Raw genomic sequence first — 12,992 nt, 5'->3', positions numbered from 1 at the left:
TCTGCAAAGCTATTCTTCAAAAAGAATTACTGGGGCATTGGTCCCATTCTAGTACAAGTGCACTCAGAAAACTACTTGAACTCTGTACCTCGATGACTCCGCTATTGCTGTTCCCTTTATGTAAAATTCCATGGCTTCTCCCTTTCTCACTCCACTCCAAGCTGCTCGTCATCCTTTGCATCTATGGGTCAGGTATGTGCTCCACAAAGCCTTTTTTGATCTCTTTCTGGAAAGTAAGTACTTGTGCATACAATGGTATGCATGCAAAATAACCAATGAATTTCATTGTCGCTCCCTTTTGATATTTTCCTCTATTAGTACACACCACATTTTATTTGTACATGTGTTTTGTGTGTTTCTGATACCTAACAAAATGGCTGGCACATACAAAGCATTTCATCACTGTTTATTAAACTGATAAGAACAGATACTACACTTGATCTTAGCCAAAAGGCCGAGAAGCGATCATCATCACTGTTTATTAAATGAAAAAAAAACTATGCAAAGAAAATAGCAAGGGTAGTGATTCAGGTATACCCGACTATATATCTCCTCATTCCACTACTTACAATTAGGTGGCCCAATGTTTAAATTGAGGATGTAATATTAACTTTGGAGATTATGGAGAGTTAAATGTGGAAATTTATCCTCAATTCTAAATTGTGCCTTGCACATATCCAATTTCAATGCACAGAAAATATTCCGGGAAAACATTCTATAGGTTTCCTGTAAGCATTTTGCAGCTTAAAGAAACAAAACATGTCCAAATGTATCTAGGAATTACGGTGTGGCTTTGTGTAATTTTAAGTTTCTATTACATGTATTTATTCTCCTATAACCTTGACAAATCTATCCCAATTCTTTTAATCATTAGTGTGATTTAGTGAGACAATTACTGAGTTAGTTTTCCATAATGACACACATGCCAAAAAAAAAAAAAAAAAAAATCTCACCGAGTCTGTTTTCTTTTGGAAATTTATTTAGAAAAGTACCACAATCAAAGTTCAACTCTCTAGTTTAACTCTCTAGTTTGTTTATTTAGGGCTCAGGTGAACAAAATTCCACTGCAAAGCAGGGTGAGGATGAGGAAGTAGACTTCACTCTGAGCACAGGCCCTCTGTGTGGAGTGAGGACTGGAGTGGGAGGGGAAGTATTAGTACCTAATATTTCATCATCATGAATTTGGAGTGACACTGATTCTAAAGGCTTTAAGTGTCTTAACTCATTTAACCCTAACATAACCCCATGAGGCAGATGCTATAATTATTCTTATTGTTACGGATTTGTATAAGTTAGGAAACTGCAGCGAACTTGCCTGAGGCCACACAGATGGGAAATGAACCTGTAATCTGAACACAAAGAGTCACCAGGTCAAACTGCTTCTATATTGCAATTCTGTAAGTTAACATATTGGCAATTTCACAGAAATAGACCTGTTTCTAGAAATGCAATTGGCAAAAAGTAAATAGTAGCAAATCTCTTCAGAACAATAACCATGGTAGCACACATGAGAAAGAGATAGTTCATCACAAATAAAAAAGATTTGGGCTTAGATGTGATTACAGTCCATGGTTCACCCAAATGGGCATGGTACAAACATTTGTTAAAATTAAATATTTTTACAAACCTTAGAAAGGTTTGGTAACTAATCAAGGTACTTGAGTGAATCTAGCGTAATTGTCATAAAAACTTAGACAAGGTAACAGGAAGACACACACACACACACATGAATCATATGCATATACTATCTTTTATTCACACATCTATAAGGTTCCATTCCCTGGGAGTTACGATGCAGAAGTTCTAAATAAAAGACTAGCAAGCAGAATTCAAAAGCATGTTAATTAATAATGCAGGAAGTTTATATGCCACTAAAACAGATGTGAATTTGCCATTCAGAACTCAGAAGCAAGAATTATCTTCTTTCTTTACACTTTTAATAAAATTTAAAGCTGGCTCCATGTTCCACTCAGTCATTCCCCACCCCTCTCCTATCCCTGACACCAATCCCAAGGTGTCATGCAAAGAGCCTAGTGATGACATGTTCCCAGAGCAGGAGTGAGCACGACCCTTCCTTCTCAGTGGCCTCCTTATATATTTCCTGCACTTTCTCTATTCAAGCACTCTGGTCCTGAGCAGAATTCTAACGCTTCAGGCAGTTGAGATATACCTCCTTGTACTCAGCCACACGCAGCCTCAGTTCAGGATGCCCCACAACTGCCCTCGAAACCCCAATACTTATTGAACTCCAGGTGCTACTATTCTCCATGCTTCTGTATCTTCCTTGGCTCTTTAGTGGAGAGCATGCTTGCATGCCTGAAAGGAACCCCTGGCCTGGTCTTTATCCCCTCTCTTTTGCCCATGGTCTGACCATTTCCCCAATCTCTATCCAATAGCAGCCTTTCTCCTCCATTACCCATAGTTCCACTCTGCTCTGATTCCTTGATGACTCCTATTGTCAAAGTAACACCAGGGTAGGTATTTTCTATAACTCAGTCCAGAACAGAAAATACTGTTGGGCTGAGCAGTGGGGTGGGAGGTAGACATGACCTATCTTAGACCTAGGCATGTTCTGCTTTCCTGGAGGGAGAGAGACTAGATGAGTTGCTTTTATAGTTTTTCTACTTATAACAACAAGGACACAACAAAAATTAATAGATTTTCCTAACACACCAGGAATACAGAGATAGTTTCATATTATTAAAGCCATTAATAAGCAAGCCATCAATGTCACATCAATATGCCAAATATGCAATAACCACATGATTATTTAAGTAGGTGTCCAATAAGAAAATAATTGAATGCTCATTTGTGAAAAAGTCTTAAAAAAGAAACCCTTAGAAATGAAAATGGGAAAATTATCTTAAATTAAAATCCAGAATCCAGTGGTGCAGGGAGCCGGTCCATCCTTGCTGTTTCAAAGGACCTGGCATATATGGCATACTGTTCTTAATATGTTTGCTCACCTTCTTGGCACTATGTGTTTTAACCAAGGTCTCTGAGAAAGGTTGTTTCCCCAGGTAGGGATTTTCCCCTGAAGTTAGGGAGGGAATAAAACCTCTTAACTAGTGCCAGGTGGGTAATTAATCACTTTACGAACAATCATGCTTAAGCTACATAATCTTTACTCCCTGGAATGAAGATAAGAAACGCCCTAACCTTTGTAATAGAGATTGATAGGATTGAATCAACTGGTATAAATACAGATGTAATAAGACAGCAAGAGACAGAACTTAGAACACAGAACTTAGAACACAGAACTTAGAATACAGAGCTTAGAACACAGACAGAAGAAGACAGAACCTACACTCAGAACCTTGACACAGAACCTACACAGAATCGAGAGACGGAACCTAGGCACAGAACCTACACAGAACATTCTCTAGAGACAGAAGAACTTCGCTGGAGAGAACATGGTAAAAGATCCTGGACTGAACCTGACTACAGAAATTGGCAAGAGAACCTGACTAGAACCTGGTGACTGAACCTGGCTGGAGAACCTGGACAGAACCTGGCTGAAGAACCTAGCGAGGGAACATGGCTACAGAACCTGGCTGGAGATCCTAACCAGAACCTCTCTGGAGATCCAGACCAGAACTTGGCTGGAGATCCTGGCTAGGCTGCTGATCAACTGAACACTGTCTCCGTGTCCTTCCTTCTTCGCTGACTCTGTCTACACCTTTGGGGACCCCTGGACCTGCTGGGGCTGGACCCCGGCATATGGCGCCCGAACAGGGACCCCTAGGTAAGCCCCACTCTCGGGATGGATAGGACTCCACCGTAGGAAGAGGGTGGATAGTCTTCGCCGACTCCGTCCACACCTTTGGGAACCCCTGGAACAGGATTCCCCTAGGTAAGCCCCCCCCCATTGAGAACCCCCACATTCGGGACGGATAGGACTCCACCAGGGTACTTCAGACCCCCCTATAGAGGATAAGTAGGGTAAGAAGGTGGATAGTACAGAACTTAGATTGAGAAGATGTGCCATACTGAGTCCAAAGAAAGAAGACTCTGTATTGATTCTTAGATTGAAAAGATGTGCCATACTGAGTCCAAAGAAAGAAGACTCTGTATTGATCTTTAGATTAAGAAGATGTGCCATACTGAGTCTAAAGAAATAAGACTCTATTGATCTTTTAACACATATGCTTGCTAGCAGAGGAATTAAGGTTACTCCTAGTCAGACAGAACGTTTTATACAAGAAGTATGTCCATGCTTTTCTGAGGAAGGAAAGGTATATGTAAAGGCATGGGAAGAGGTAGGCCCAAGGAGCCTTATCCTTAACCCCACTGCAGCCTTTCCACCCCGGGAAAGTGCAGGATTGGCAAGCTATCCCTGGGGTGATAGATCAGGCCTCAGGTAATAGCGGAAAGCGCCAATCCTACTCTTAAAATGGATACAAGAGAGCATTTGGGTTTTTTTTTTCTTTTCAATGCCTCCTTTTAAAAAAATAAAAAAGGGGGAATTTGCCGGGAGCTGGTCCATCCTTGCTGTTTCAAAGGACCTGGCATATATGGCATACTGTTCTTAATATGTTTGCTCACCTTCTTGGCACTATGTGTTTTAACCAAGGTCTCTGAGAAAGGTTGTTTCCCCAGGTAGGGATTTTCCCCTGAAGTTAGGGAGGGAATAAAACCTCTTAACTAGTGCCAGGTGGGTAATTAATCACTTTACGAACAATCATGCTTAAGCTACATAATCTTTACTCCCTGGAATGAAGATAAGAAACTCCCTAACCTTTGTAATAGAGATTGATAGGATTGAATCAACTGGTATAAATACAGATGTAATAAGACAGCAAGAGACAGAACTTAGAACACAGAACTTAGAATACAGAGCTTAGAACACAGACAGAAGACAGAACCTATACTCAGAACCTTGACACAGAACCTACACAGAATCGAGAGACAGAACCTAGGCACAGAACCTACACAGAACATTCTCTAGAGACAGAAGAACTTCGCTGGAGAGAACATGGTAAAAGATCCTGGACTGAACCTGACTACAGAAATTGGCAAGAGAACCTGACTAGAACCTGGTGACTGAACCTGGCTGGAGAACCTGGACAGAACCTGGCTGAAGAACCTAGCGAGGGAACATGGCTACAGAACCTGGCTGGAGATCCTAACCAGAACCTCTCTGGAGATCCAGACCAGAACTTGGCTGGAGATCCTGGCTAGGCTGCTGATCAACTGAACACTGTCTCCGTGTCCTTCCTTCTTCGCCGACTCTGTCTACACCTTTGGGGACCCCTGGACCTGCTGGGGCTGGACCCCGGCACAGTGGTAAACTATTCAAGACAATCCTGCTTAAGAATGGTGGTAGTTTAAAAAGATACAATATAATAGAAAGTGCTGGGAGCCGGTCCATCCTTGCTGTTTCAAGGGACCTGGCATATATGGCATACTGTTCTTAATATGTTTGCTCACCTTCTTGGCACTATGTGTTTTAACCAAGGTCTCTGAGAAAGGTTGTTTCCCCAGGTAGGGATTTTTCCCCTGAAGTTAGGGAGGGAATAAAACCTCTTAACTAAGTGCCAGGCAGGTAATTAATCACTTTAACTACGAACAATCATGCTTAAGCTACATAATCTTTACTCCCTGGAATGGAGATAAGAAATGCCCTAATCTTTGGAATAGAGATTGATAGGATTGGAATCAACTGGTATAAATACAGATGTAAGAAGACAGAACTTAGAAGACAGAACCTACACAGAACCTAGAGACAGAAGAACTTCGCTGGAGAGAACATGGCAAAAGATCCTGGAAAGAAACTGGCAACAGAACCTAGAGACAGAACATAGCGAGAGAACATGGCAAAAGATCCTGGACTGAACCTGACTAGAGAAATTGGCAAGAGAACCTGAGTAGAACCTGGTGACTGAACCTGGCTGGAGAACCTGGCTGGAGAACCTACAAGAGAACATGGACACAGAACCTGGCTGGAGATCCGAACCAGAACTTGGCTGGAGATCCTGGCTGGAGAACCTGGACAGAACCTGGCTGGAGAACCTAGCGAGGGAACATGGCTACAGAACCTGGCTGGCGAACCTGGAGAACCTAGAAAGAGAACATGGACACGGAACCGGGCTGGAGATCCTGAACCAGAACTTTGCTGGAGATCCAGACCAGAACTTGGCTGGAGATCCTGGCTATAGATCCTGGCTAGGCTGCTGATCAACTGAACGCTGTCTCCGTGTCATTCCTTCTTCGCCGACTCCGTCCACACCTTTGGGGACCCCTGGACCTGCTGGGGTGGGTCCCCAGCAAGAAAGATATCAGTGTAGGGGGTAGTAATGGCATGGAAATGTCATTTCCCTGGAATATCACACTCATAAGTAGGCGATGGATGCAGTGGCTTTAAATTCACTGAGAGATAAGGCTTTCTGACAGAAAAGATAGGACCCTCGCCTTTCCATCTTCAAGGATGTGCGACCTGGGCAGACAAATGGGCCATGGGCTTTGAAGGATCTGTGCCTATTTCAAGGTTCTGCTGTCACCATCCTGAAATTCTTGATACATTTTGAACAAGAGATCTCACATTTTCCCTTGGTACAGAGCCCACAAATTACAGCGCACATTCTAGCCCCAGCCTGTGGATCTGAAAATCTTTGATGATCTTCCCTGTGTGGGGACTGGAGCTGCTTGTCCAGGGTGGATCGAGAGATTCCTGGACCCTGGGTGCAACCTTCAGTGTATGGTGGTCTGGGAACCCCCAGGCAGGGAATCCAGGGGTGCTATTATTAGACCTGGTGCTGAGATCTCAGCAGAGAGTGAGAAATAAAGCTATTTTTAAAATTCTAGAACAATTAGAATTGAAAATAAAATTATCTCCGGAAATGCCTTTTGAGTAGAAAACAATGGATGAAGTAACAAAGAAACATATAGTTGGGTAGATAAAAATGAAAAAAAAAATTATATGACAAAAAATCATGCCAATAAAGATAAAACATTATATAGGTATCATATACAAGCACATACAGATGCCAAAAATGTCAGCAATACTACTGTTTATCTAGGGCTTTAATCATGTGTCTATTTAATCACAACAAATGCCACTTCTGCAAATATTCTCTTGTAGTATAGATCATGGATTTGGGAATCAGTTGACCAAACTCCAGTTCTAACCACCAATTTCTAGCTGCCTGATCTTAATCCAGTTACTCAATTTTTTTGTACCTCAACATCTTTATCTGAAAAATGGGGAGACCTGTTATTCCTTCTTATTGTGGCTGCTGTGAAAATCAAATGAGATTATAGATGCAACAAATTTATCACAGTGACATAATGAACACTTGATAGATATCTGCTGTACTAATTTTATTGTTGCTGTTATTTTTGTTATGATTAAGTTCATAAGAAAATGATCAGCTAGGTGATGAAAAAGATATTTTAGATATGCAATTGCAGAATTATTTATATTTTATTTTATGACAAGAACACCTATACATCTTACAATAAGGAATTAGTTCAATGTATTATGGCATAAAAATAATGGGAAATGTTACTGCATTGGAATTTATCCTATCTAATAATAGACAAACATGGTAATTAACCATATCTCCGCTACACTTCCCATTGGCTAATCAGGGTGATATGCAAATTAACTGCCAACCAAGATGGCGGTCAGCAGCCACGCAGCTGAAGCGAACATGAGGCTTGGTTGCCCCAGCGATGGAGTAAGCCAAGGTTCCCCACCTGCCACGGTGCAGCTCTGAGCTCCGGATGCAACAATGTTGCAATTATAGAAGCTAAATAAAACCAGATACCTGCTTTCAGCCAGCTGGCCTTGGAGCTGGAGCCGCAACAAAGTTTCAATTACAGAAGGTAAATAAATCCCAGAATAAAAAGAAAAAAGAAAAAAAGGAGAGACTGGGAGCTTCAGTTGCAGATTGGCACACCTGAAAACAGCCCTCAGCCCCTCATCCAGGCTGGCCAGGCACCACAGTGGGGACCCCCCCTCGAAAGGGGTGCGGGCAGCCTGAAAACAGCCATCAGCCCCACATCCAGGACGGCCAGGCACCCCAGTGGGGACCCCCACCCTAAATGGGGTGCGGGAATCCTGAAAACAGCAATCAGCCCCTCATCCAGACTGGCCAGGCACCCAAGCTGGACCCCCCCCCACCCTGATCCGGGACACCATTCAGGGCAAAGCAGCTAGCCCCCACCCGTGCACCAGGCCTCTATCCAATATAGTAAAAGGGTAATATGCAAACTGACCCTAACAACAGAAAGACTGGGAATGACTGGTCACTATGACACACACTGACCACCAGGGGGCAGACGCTCAATGCAGGAGTTGCCCTCTGGTGGTCAGTGCGCTCTCACATGGGAGCTCTGCTCAGCCACAAGCCAGTGGGATGGCTGCCAGTACAGTGGTGGTGGTGGGAGCCTCTCTTGCCTCCTCAGCAGCGCTAAGGATGTCCGACTGCAGTTTAGGTCTGCTCCCCACTGGCAAGTGGACATCCCCCGAGGGCTGCCAGGCTGCCAGAGGGATGTCTGATTGCCATCTTAGGCCCAATCCCCTGGGGAGCAGGACTCAGCCAGCAGATGGTCATCCCCCGAGGGGTCCCAGACTGTGAGAGGGCACAGGCCAGGCTGAGGGATACCCCCACCGCCCCGAGTGCACAAATTTTTGTGCACCGGACCTCTAGTTTTTAAATAATATATTATCCACATATACACAAGTGACCTTACTACTATATATTTTCAATATGCACAGGAGAAAAGGTAAGAAGTTGTGAAAGTATAAAAAAATATTTTCTTCTGCCCTAACCGGTTTGACTCAGTGGATAGAGCATCAGCCTGAGGACTGAAGGGTCCAAGGTTCGATTCTGGTCAAGGGAATGTACCTTGGTTGCAGGTACGTCCCCAGTAGGGGGCATGCAGGAGGCAGCTGATTGATGTTTCTCATCGATGTTTCTAACTATCTCTCTCCCTTTCTCTCTGTGAAAAATCAATAAAATATATTTAAAAAATAATAATTTCTTCTATTGGTAAAACATATTATTTTTATCTTATACATTTTACTCTCTGCTTTAAAAAAACTTCAATAGTGAGTTTGAAAAAGTTGTAATTGAAAATAAAAGTAGTGTGAAAATGTGTGTGATCTCACACTAATGCACATGTTTTTCCATTTATTTGAAAAAAGTTGTCCTCAAATGAAAATAATATTTAGAGATTACTGAAACTAGGATTATTGGGAACAGGAAATAGTCCTAGTAATCCTTTAAAAATATTCTCCTCTAAAGAAAATATAACTATGAAAAGTTAAAAGTATTGTCTATTATATTTAAACTCAGTAGAGCAAAATAATGTGTATTAAATTACTCTAACAATATAATGAAGGAGATATAATTTTGAAAAATTATAACTGATTTTAAAGACAAGTCTGTGCACTGTATTTTAGTTTGAAAATCTGCTATTTTTTTTTTTCATGAAAGCTATTATTTACTTGGCCTTAAAATGTATATTTTAGTTATTATTAAAATGTGAAAAGTGAAACAATCACAAAGAAGGTAAAGCATTAAAAAAAAAAATCTTTCGAATTGAAACAAATATAAGCCAAGATAGCAGACTATTATATGAGTCATGAATATATGATATTAGAGCAAAAAAAGTTTATTGAGAATTTTATTTCTCATAGAAAGATCTCCATGACTTTGGTTCTTGTCTTTGATATCAAAAATTACACCCACAAAAGATGAGAGATTATCTCCTAACAATGGTCACTGTGCGAAAACAGGTCACTTTTTATCAGCCAAGTTTAGCCCACTAAAATGTAATTTATTATATATTCCAATAAGCATAATACAAATATCAGTTAGGATATCACTTTCAGAACATAAAATTTCTCCCTTTCAATACACTTGTCCTTTGATTAAGAAAATCTAGGCTTTTTTGGAAGATATCAGAAGTCTATACCTAGTACTAATAAGAATACAGTTTACATGTCCTACTTTATCTTCATAAAATGATGAAACTTTTACAAGAAAGAACCACTTTTTTCCTTGCAGAACTGCAGTCTCACTTTTTCTAGTTTTATTTCCCAAGTAGAACATTTCCTTTCCATGCCTTCTGTTTTATATGCTGTGTGATATTTGGAATTCTGAAACAACCAGTAATAAACTTACAATGCAAAATTAAAGGCATTCTGATATATTGTACTCTTTTATGTTAAATAAGAATGACCATTAATCATTTCAGATTTTATCAACCTTTGATGTGCAGGAGATTCACAGTTTGAAGATCCAAAAAACCTTTTGAAATCTGAGTGGCTTTCAAAGTATAATTGAGACCCATTATAGCTCATCGTTATTCATAGTTTTATATAATCATGGCTAAATTGTGTCATTTAATTCACAACAACCAGCTTTTTGTAAAAGTTTTTTGATAGTCAGAGCTCTATGTTGAAAATGACAGGATCTCTCTCCTAGAGAACATCTTACTGTTTTCAAAGCCATTACTGTCAACAATTTGTAAGATCAGATTATTAATAAAGTGGGTCACCATACCGAGGAAACTTTATGTTTTATTACATTGCTTTCTAAGAATGAAAGGTCAATAATAGTGTCTATTATATTTGTCTTATTTTGGATCCCAATTTATAAATTTACTGAAATATACTATCCAGTTACCCAAATGGAATTATGCTATCTCTATATATTTTTGTACAAAGATGACACTAGCCTATTCAGAATAATAGAGTAAGTAAAAAACAACAAAGTAACACCTTTGGGTTACCTTTGTGACCTATTTATGTGCTACAGGGATAGGAAAGAATTGCAATAATACAACAAATTGTCAATCCACAATATTTGTCTTTAGAGAATGAATTTAGGGTTGGAAGATGAACAGTTTTAATGTCCTATTTTATACGCTTTAAGATACATAATGGAATTTTAGATAGTCATGCATTTAATTTAAATAAAATAAATAGTAAAATTAACATCTAATATGATTTAATATGACTTTTAGACTCTACTTAGTATTACATGAGGACTATAAAAATATCTATTTTTTTTCACCTATAGAAAATAGAAGCTAGTGAACTTCATCCTATTTTGTACATAGATATTCTGAAGAAATATGTCCAGAACAGATTGATTTGTGACCAGGGTAATGGATTTTTTTTCAAAATATATTTTTATTGATTTCAGAGAGAAAGGGAGAAGGAGGGAGACATAGAAACATCCATGATAAGAGAGAATCATTGATCAGTTGCCTCTTGCATCATTCTCCCCCCCCCCCCCCCCCCACTGGGGATCAAGCCAGCAACCTGAGCATTTGCCCTGACCAGGAATCAAAACTAGACCTCCTGGTTCATAGGCTGACCTTCAACCACTGAGCCACACCTGCAGGGTGAGGGTAATGGATTTTAAACAGGGATCAAGGTTCATGCAGAGAAAATATTGAAAGTATCAATGTGATCATAAAATTTGAATTGCACAATATATGCAATTCCAAGTGGCAGGGGTCAGAGGAATTAGGGGAGGTCATTAGAGAGTAGACTACAGCTACTGGGCACTTCAATACAAGGCTCTGTTTTAGATGTTTCAGAGGATTGCTGAGTATCAATCAAGGCAAAGTGAAGACTTATAAGGTTGAATTCCTAATGAAGCAGGTTGGAACATTATTGCATATCCCTCTAATAGTACTTATCAGTTGATGCTCTAGCAAGGAGAAAGGACATGAAGGGGTTGATCTGAGATAAAATAGCCAATGCAAAATAGGACACTGGGGCAATATTGACTTGAGGGTAGGAAAAACCCAGAACACTAAGAGGCCATTGGCTTCAGAAAAGTCAACAGGATTCAGTTGCATATACAACACAATGAGAAAGGTTATAGGTGAAAAGTTTCATTAAGTGAGAAGATTATAACAATTGAATTGGATTATTAAGAGACACTTGTGAAGGGTTAGCCCTTGACTGGATATACTGACCATAAAATGATGCAGAAGTAGAAAAGGAAGTCATGGCTTCAGAAAAGTAAATAAACTGATTTAAATTTGAGTAATTGATTATTTGTGAGAAGAAATATCACAGTGATATCACAGTGATATAAAGAAGTATAAGGGGACATTATAAATAAGGAAGTAGTTTTAAAACATTTTGGAAGAAAGCCATGTGGCAGTAGAAAATAGTGGGAATGACTATGGCAAGTGGATGATGGAAGAATATCTAGCCTTCATCTGACAGAGAGAGAGGTGTGGAGTTCTGATAGGGACCAGGCAAGAGTGACAATATCAGTAACAGTTTATTGACTTTATATGAATCTTGAGTTAGTGGATGAGAGTAGTATTAATGTTGATTTTCTCAAAATTTGTCCTTTGTTTTATGTATTTTATTATGTTCAGTTATCATTTACATTCAATACTACTTTGTATTAGTTTCATGTACATGGTGTTGTGGTTAGACAATCATATACTTTACAAAGTGTTCCCCTTGATATTTCCAGTGCCCACCTGACACCATGCATAGTTATTACAATGTTATTGACTATATTTCCTATGCTGTACTTTACATCCCCATTACTATTTGTAACTGCCAATCTGTACTTCTCAATCCCTTCACATTTTTCACCCAGATCCCCACCTCCCTCCCCTCTGGCAACCATCAGTTTGTTTTCTGTATCTCTGAGTCTATTTCTCTCTTTTTTATATATTTTTTTAGATTCCACATAAAAGTGAAATCATATGATATTTGTCTTTCTCTGACTGACTTATTTCACTTAGCATAATACCCTCTAAGTCCATCCATGCTGTTGAAAATGGTAATGTTTTGTTCTCTTTTAAGGCTGAGTGACATTCCCTTGTATATATGTGCCTTAAGATCAAGAAGACAGGATGTCCTTTCACTACTCTTATTCAACATCATACTGGAAGTCCTAGTCAGAGAGATCAGACAAGACTAAGAAAAGATGGCATCCAAATTAGAAAGGAAGAAGCAAAACTGTCATTATTTGCAGATGACACAATACTGTATATAGAAC

General features: G+C 39.8%; 1 pseudogene; it reads right to left on the bottom strand.

The window, feature by feature from the left end:
* Positions 1–312: 312 nt before the first annotated feature.
* LOC118660913 lies at positions 313–466 on the bottom strand (annotated as a pseudogene).
* Between the last annotated feature and the right edge of the window lie 12,526 nt (positions 467–12,992).

This window comes from Myotis myotis, unplaced genomic scaffold (genome assembly GCF_014108235.1).
Source record: "Myotis myotis isolate mMyoMyo1 unplaced genomic scaffold, mMyoMyo1.p scaffold_m19_p_1, whole genome shotgun sequence".
Lineage (NCBI taxonomy): Eukaryota > Metazoa > Chordata > Mammalia > Chiroptera > Vespertilionidae > Myotis > Myotis myotis.
The sequence above is the reverse complement of the archived record's forward strand: the minus strand, read 5'-3'. Positions and strand labels throughout refer to the sequence as shown.